The sequence below is a fragment of the Toxotes jaculatrix genome, chromosome 7 (assembly GCF_017976425.1).
Source record: "Toxotes jaculatrix isolate fToxJac2 chromosome 7, fToxJac2.pri, whole genome shotgun sequence".
NCBI lineage: Eukaryota > Metazoa > Chordata > Actinopteri > Toxotidae > Toxotes > Toxotes jaculatrix.
In genome coordinates this window covers 7,584,008-7,592,362 of record NC_054400.1, presented here as the reverse complement: position 1 = coordinate 7,592,362, position 8,355 = coordinate 7,584,008, and positions in this window count along the sequence as shown.

Sequence of the window (8,355 nt, the reverse complement as noted above, 5' to 3'; positions counted from 1 at the left end):
GGAGGTCAAAAAAATTTTTGACTTTTTTTGTCCGATTTTGACGCCTGACTATACTATGACGTTTTTTATGAAATTTTGAGGTCGAAAAAAATTGTCACTTTTTTTGCCCGAAAAAAACGCCTTACTATAGTATGACGTTTTTTATGACTTTTTGAGGTCGAAAAAATTTTTGACTTTTTTGGTCTGATTTTGACGCCTTACTTATACTATGACTTTTTTTATGAAATTTTGAGGTCGAAAAAAATTTTGACTTTTTTTGCCCGAAAAAAACGCCTTACTATACTATGACGTTTTTTATGACTTTTGGAGGTCAAAATTTTTTTTGACTTTTTTTGTCCAATTTTGACGCCTTACTATACTATGATGTTTTTTATGACATTTTGAGGTCAAAAATAATTTTGACTTTTTTTGGCCGATTTTGACGCCTTACTATACTATGACTTTTTTATGACATTTTGAGGTCGAAAAATTTTTTGACTTTTTTTGCCCGAAAAAAACGCCATACTATAGTATGACGTTTTTTATGACTTTTTTAGGTCGAAAAAAATTTTGACTTTTTTGGTCCGATTTTGACGCCTTACTATACTATGACGTTTTTTATGAAATTTTGAGGTCGAAAAAATTTTTGACTTTTTTTGCCCGAAAAAAACGCCATACTATACTATGACGTTTTTTATGACTTTTTGAGGTCGAAAAAATTTTTGACTTTTTTGGTCCGATTTTGACGCCTTACTATAGTATGACGTTTTTTATGACTTTTTGAGGTCGAAAAAAATTTTGACTTTTTTTGTCCGAAAAAAACGCCATACTATACTATGACGTTTTTTATGACTTTTGGAGGTCAAAAATTTTTTTGACTTTTTTTGTCCGATTTTGACGCCTTACTATACTATGACGTTTTTTATGACTTTTTGAGGTCGAAAAATTTTTTGACTTTTTTGGTCCGATTTTGACGCCTTACTATACTATGACATTTTTTATGACATTTTGAGGTCGAAAATTTTTTTGACTTTTTTTGCCCGAAAAAAACGCCATACTATACTATGACGTTTTTTATGACTTTTTGAGGTCGAAAAAAATTTTGACTTTTTTTGTCCGATTTTGACGCCTTACTATACTATGACGTTTTTTATGACATTTTGAGGTCAAAAAATTTTTTGACTTTTTTTGGCCGATTTTGACGCCTTACTATACTATGACGTTTTTTATGACATTTTGAGGTCAAAAAAAATTTTGACTTTTTTTGGCCGATTTTGACGCCCTACTATACTATGACGTTTTTTATGACATTTTGAGGTCAAAAATAATTTTGACTTTTTTTGGCCGATTTTGACGCCTTACTATACTATGACGTTTTTTATGATATTTTGAGCTGAAAATTTTTTTTGACTTTTTTTGGCCGACTTTGACGCCTTACTATACTATGACGTTTTTTATGACATTTTGAGGTCAAAAATTTTTTTGACTTTTTTAGGCCGATTTTGACGCCTTACTATACTATGACGTTTTTTATGACATTTTGAGGTCAAAAAATTTTTGACTTTTTTTGGCCGATTTTGACGCCTTACTATACTATGACGTTTTTTATGACATTTTTAGGTCAAAAAATGTTTTGACTTTTTTTGTCCGATTTTGATGCCTTACTATACTATGACGTTTTCTATGACATTTTGAGGTCAAAAAAATTTTTGACTTTTTTTTGCCCGAAAAAAACGCCTTACTATACTATGATGTTTTTTATAACTTTTGGAGGTCAAAATAAATTTTGACTTTTTTTGCCCGAAAAAAACGCCATACTATACTATGACATTTTTTATGACTTTTTAAGGTCGAAAAAAATTTTGACTTTTTTGGTCCGATTTTGACGCCTTACTACACTATGACGTTTTTTATGACATTTTGAGGTCGAAAAAATTTTTTGACTTTTTTTGGCCGATTTTGACGCCCTACGGCCGTATGACGTTATTTATGACATTTTGAGGTCAAAAAAATTTTTGACTTTTCTTCGCCGATTTTGACGCCTTACTATACTATGACGTTTTTTATGACATTTTGAGGTCAAAAAAATTTTTGACTTTTTTTGGCCGATTTTGACGCCTTACTATACTATGATGTTTTTTATGACATTTTGAGGTCAAAAATAATTTTGACTTTTTTTGGCCGATTTTGACGCCTTACTATACTATGACGTTTTTTATGACATTTTGAGTTGAAATTTTTTTTTTACTTTTTTTGGCCGAAAAAAACGCCTTACTATACTATGACGTTTTTTATGATATTTTGAGCTCAAAATTTTTTTTTACTTTTTTTGGCCGAAAAAAACGCCTTATTATACTATGATGTTTTTTGTGACATTTCGAGGACAAAATTTTTTTTTACTTTTTTTGGCCGATTTTGACGACTTACTATACTTTTACGTTTTTCATGACATTTTGATGCCTTAATAATAATATATTATTATTATTATTATTATTATTATTATTATTATTATTATTAACAATAATAGTAATAATAATAAGAACAATAATAATAATAATAATAATAATAATAATGATTGCTTCAGTTAATAGGCTAGAAATAAATTTCCTCCCACAACTCCACCAAACCGTGCAGCTCCACCTAAAACCTCTCTATCTGAAACAGTCATCCACCACTTCTTGTAACAAATATTAAAGTTCTTGAAAAAAATTCTTAACATCATTTTAGATAGTAATTTCAAAGAGCTGTAACGTTAACGTTAACTTTTAAGATGAGTTTTGGTGGATTTTTTTGGCTTTATTTCTTATGTAGTATGACCTCAATAAAAGATTATTATTTCAATTAATCTGGGACTGTCCTGTGGTGGATGTAGCTGTGTGTAGCTGCCGCTTAGCTTGTTAGCCTAGCTGATTAGCATTGCGCTCACTCGGTTGCTCCTATCTAAGTGGCCGGGTTCTTGGCCGGCTGACCTGTAGAGTAACCGCCTCTCTGCCAAATATGGAAAGTACACTCCCACTAAAATCCAAGATGGCGCAGCTCAAATGCCCATGGTTTGGTCACAAAACCGACTCCCCGAAACCAATGAGTGACGTCACGGGTGCTACGTCTGTGTTTTATACAGTCTATGAAATATGATTGGCTCAGCCGCTCAGTCGGTCATCAAACTGTCAAAAGAAGACAAGAAAGACGAGCGGGGTAAATTAAGAAAGAAGCCACAAACACACACACACATACACTTAATTGCTTTTATTTGAGCAAAACCACATGTAAACAACACACAAAGCATCTTCTTTTCCATGTTTTCATGCTACCAAATAAAGCAAAAATTGAACAAAATTTTGCCATTCTTCTTGTCTCTGTTCTCACACACACACACACACACACACACACACACACAGTAGTTTTAATTTTTAAATAAACAGTGTTTGAGTATGCATAAAGTGTGAGAATATGTAGCTTACTTTAGTACACTCTACAGACTGTATATCATGTATATCATTAGATTGTTTTTATATTGTAAATAAAGTATTCATCTTAAAATCACAGTTCCACTTGCGTCCATTGTGCGATCGGGTAAAAGGCCTCTCCAAACCAAGGTCCTGGCCTGAATTTCAACCCCAGCCTGCTCCTGTGTATAGAATTCATCTGTATAGTACGTTCATAATACCTATTTAACTGTACATTCTGTCCATAGAACTGAGGCGGAGGACTGTGCATTTATGTAAACAAAGCTTGGTGTACAAACTCTGTCTTCACTGGAAGACACTGCTCAGCTAACCTGGACTTTCTCATGGTGTAGACCTTTTTCTCTGCCACTGGAGTTTCACCATTATCACTGCAGCCTATATTCCCCCAGATGCTAATGCCAAGCTTGCTATGAAACAACTTCATGCAACCCCGTAACCCGAACTAACCCAAACTTTTACCACACAACCTGGTGCTCTTTTCACGGGAAATCATGGGCTCGTTCTGCGCAGTGACGAATTCAGTCTTTGGGTGTGAAAGCTGGGACAGTGATTCTAAAACGCATTATGTACTTCTATGCTGTATACGCCTTTTATATATATATATATATATATACATTTACACAAAGCACATAGATTGGATATGTATTGAGTAGATTTGGAGACCCTACAGGATTTGCCATGACTGCTATGTGCAGCATACAGTGTAGCACCTGCTCATTATTACAGTTTTTATAGTGTTTTCAGTCACTAACAGTGTCATAATGTTTTATTATTTTATGGGTTAAGTAATAATTGGACTCACCAGCTGGAAGATGCAATAAAAAAAAAACTTTGCAGCGGGTCATGCTGACACAAACCGCAATCTGTGTTACACTACATTCAATCATGCATTCAAATTTTATTGTGCTACAAGGGAAATGTGGCTCCCAGACACACAATGTTTTTGCAAAAAAAAATCTCTTACTTTCTTAAAAAAAAAAAAAAAATGAAAGAATTGAAAGAATTCCTGTTGGAGTTCTATATCTACAAATGGTGCTTTCCATTGGGATGGAAATCTTAATCCACCATGAACTGTTTTTATTTTCTGTTATAAAGTGAGTTCAGCCTCCAGTTGTTAAAAAAAAAAAGTCTCCTGGAAAGCATACAGGCCATTATCGAGCCCTGCATCCTGCTTCGACTCAGCAGCTGGATAGAAGACCTGATGTGAAAGTTTTAGCTTGAACACGTGCCAAAACTTTGTGTTAATAGGTCTTCTCTAAATAACACACACACACACACACACACCTTCACTCACGCAAACTGCTTCCTGGCCCACGATGACCTAATGATCACTGCTGTCTGCGGTCGCTCACTACTGTGAACTCCCCAACCCAGGCGATGAGGCACGCAACCATGCTCAGCCAAAGACCTGTTTCCCTGTGTGTGTGTGTGTGTGTGGGTGGGTGTGTGTGTGTGTGTGTGTGTGTGTGAGAGGGGTTTCAGTGCTGTGTGTGGACTGGAGCTTGTTTTGAAGGGCACAGATCACAGATTGATGATGACGTCCAGTTATCCAAACAAAAGCTCACAGCAACACTGAAAAAAGAACCTGTTTACCTAAAGAGTGCTGTTTATCATTCTTGCATGATTTATAATGTTCCTTACAGTGAGACAACAAAAACAGCTATGCCATATTATCCCTTCACATTTTGATATATATGGGTTTTGTTTATTTTAATTTTTTTTTAGACTGAGGTTATTTCCAAATTAATTACAAAAATCTGTCAGACTTTATTAAAGGGTCAGTTCACCTAAATGACACATAAAAGGCAAATCTATGATCATTTATAAGGTACGATAATATACTACATTGCCTTTATGATATATATATTTATGATGATATGTAAAATAAAAATCAACAGCGAGATGTCTCCCCAGAAATGACGACAGCTTTAATAACAGACTGGTTTCAGTGGAAACAGTCCCGCAACATTTGTGGATAGTTCTAAAAAATGGAAATTGAATTTTTTTTCTTTGATTGTCTGGGCACCACAAACAAATTTCTTTAACCTCCACTGTGCTGGAGTGACAATCTCAGAGACAGATATTAGATCCTGGACAAATAAAACCAAATCAATCTGTGTGGCTACATATCAGAAGAGCTAATCAGAAAATAATTAGGATGAACAAATGTTATATTAAAGGTTAAGGCTGACGATAGTCTATATTTTTCAAAACCAACAATGTCTGTCTCTTAATACTACTTAAGAATCACAAAAAAAAAAAAAAACTAAATAATTGTCTGGGCTAAATAAAATGACTGGGTACTGGTTTTTAGCAAACATTACTCAAACAGGAGTAAACAGTACATCAGTTGGGGGACACTTTGTGCTCTGAGTATTTACGGCACCAGGATCGCGTATGTGGGATAAAAATAAAACAAACTACAGTGCCCATGTTCATCATGATGATGGAACATGTCACAGTGTGGCTCACTGATGTGTTTTTAGTAGTTTTTGGACAACAGTGGAGGTCTATGGCACAGAGGAATACGCTAGTCAATACGCTCTAATAGACAAGGTTTCCAGCCATGTGAATAGAGTCTCACCAAACACTGGCAGAAGGTATTTGAGGCATGCTGCTTGATTTCAACGTCGCTCTCTTCAAAGGAACACTGTTAGATGGCGCGACGTCCCCCTTTGCTTCTCAGGTCTCTGGCAGAAGAAAGGTTGGGGTTAGGAAGGCCCTCTCCTGGGACTGAAGGCATCCACAGCATAACACACTCATGTTCCGCTATTTATCAATTGCTGTATTCATCTTTTCTGTTTTCCCATTCACACCGCTATCAGGTTGGATGTGACACCACCCCCTCAGAAGGTCAGGATAACCCCCACCACACACACAAACACACACAACATAGTTATCCTCCTGAAAGAGATCAAAGATGCTATTGGTCAGCAAAGAAGACAAAAGGCTTAGCTGAGGTGGTTAGTAGCTCTGTCCTGTGCTCGTCCTGATCCCTCAATGTCTACTTTAACAGCCCTCTGACGTTTAAGACAAATTCCACTGCTGAATGTTAACATCGTATTAATGGCTGGAACAGGCCATAGAAATGTCTCAACAGTCCTCAACAGACAAGTTAAATGTAGTTTTTTCAGGCATAAATCACATTAAAGCATCATTTTTTGAGAAATTTCTGCCTCACATGTCTTTGTAATGACATTTAGGCCGATTACAAATTAAACAAATGTCCACACTAATCTCCTTCCTGCCAAATTAAAGGCAAGTTTTCAAAATGTCTGGAAAAGTAATTCCTTTTGCCAGTGTTTGAAGTTGTCTGGCACATGGTGGGTGACGATGAATTGTCCCCCAAAGAGTTAATTGATGGAGAGGAGAAAACCTTCAGGGAGGGAAAAGTTCACTTTTCTACCTCCCTGTCCTGTTTGAAGGAGATGTGAGTTGGCAGTGCAGGAGAGGCTTGAAGATTAATGTTGCAAAAGGGGGCTCTGACAGCCTTTCCGCTGGTTGCGGTTCTCTTGGGTGGCCCGATTGGTCTTGGATGTCACTTTTGCTACTTAATCTTGTGTATGTGAACCAGGCTGATTCAGAGGGGTTGGGGGGTGGTGGGGAGTGGGGTGAGGGGGGGGGTTGTCCGCCAGGCAGCAACAGGAGAGACAGACTGAGGAGAGTGCGAGAATGTCACTCCTTCAACTTTCAGCTGCTCTTTTTTTTTTTTTTTTGGTCCAGGTAAAAAAATAAATAAATAAAACGAAGTATTAAATTCAATTTCTTAATTTCGATTCATAAGTAACCTGTGAGAACATATGGAGAAATTAGGGCAGATATTTATCACTTTGCAGTGACTAAAATATAATGTATGTTGCAAAGTAACCATTTTACTTGCATTCAATCAGTGGCGGAGAAAATATTCGGAACTTTTATCTAACTATAAAATGAGGAATCTGTCTGTATTTTGATTTTCTCCACAATCGCTCATGGATCAGATTATTATTATTCTTACTGATGCCTTGATGTGAAAGTAAAATTTTACTGTTGGACCTGGTCAAGGTGAAACTAACTTTAACTACATTACAGACTATTTGTTAGTTTATTAAATAACAATGAATCATATTTTATAAGCTCATGGTACTTCGATAAGCTCATGGAAATACTAAAGCACAAGTCTCTTTGTAATCTATTTCATCCAAGCATTACAGTCAGTTTTGGGAAAATTGTGTATAAACTGATTCACATGGCATCCAGAATATTATGTGATGGAGTAATGCAGCTATAAAATAAGTGTAAACATCATATACTATAGCTGAAATGAAGAGCTGAATACAGAAGATATACATGCGATGGTATCCGACAGTGTGGAATAAGATGATTTTTCCAAACTTAATGCTACTTAAAGGGGAAATTACTGACCTTGATAAGGATTCAAAGGATTCAAAGGCTTTTATTGTCAATTCACCATATGTCAGACATACAGGGGAATCGAAATGTTGTTTCTTCTCTCAACAATGTGTGTTTTACAATATAAATAAACAATTTAAATAAAACCAGCTAAATAAACAAACTTTCACTACAATATAAATATATAGTAAAGAAATATATGGAAAACAAATATATGGAAAACAAATATATATATATATATATATATATATATATATATATATATATATATATATATATATATATATATATATATATATATATATATATATGTGTGTATACATATAAATATGAATATGAAAATTGCAGATTGCTGAATAGTGCAAATGGTTATGTGCAAGTTGGCCAAAAGATTGTCTTAGTTACAAAGTCCAGGTGGCAGTGGGGGTGGGGGGTGGGGGTCAGCAGAGTTGGAGTCCAGGGGCGGGGGGCAGGGGGGGGAGGTAGTGTACAGAGTAAACTTGTTAACTTGTTGTTT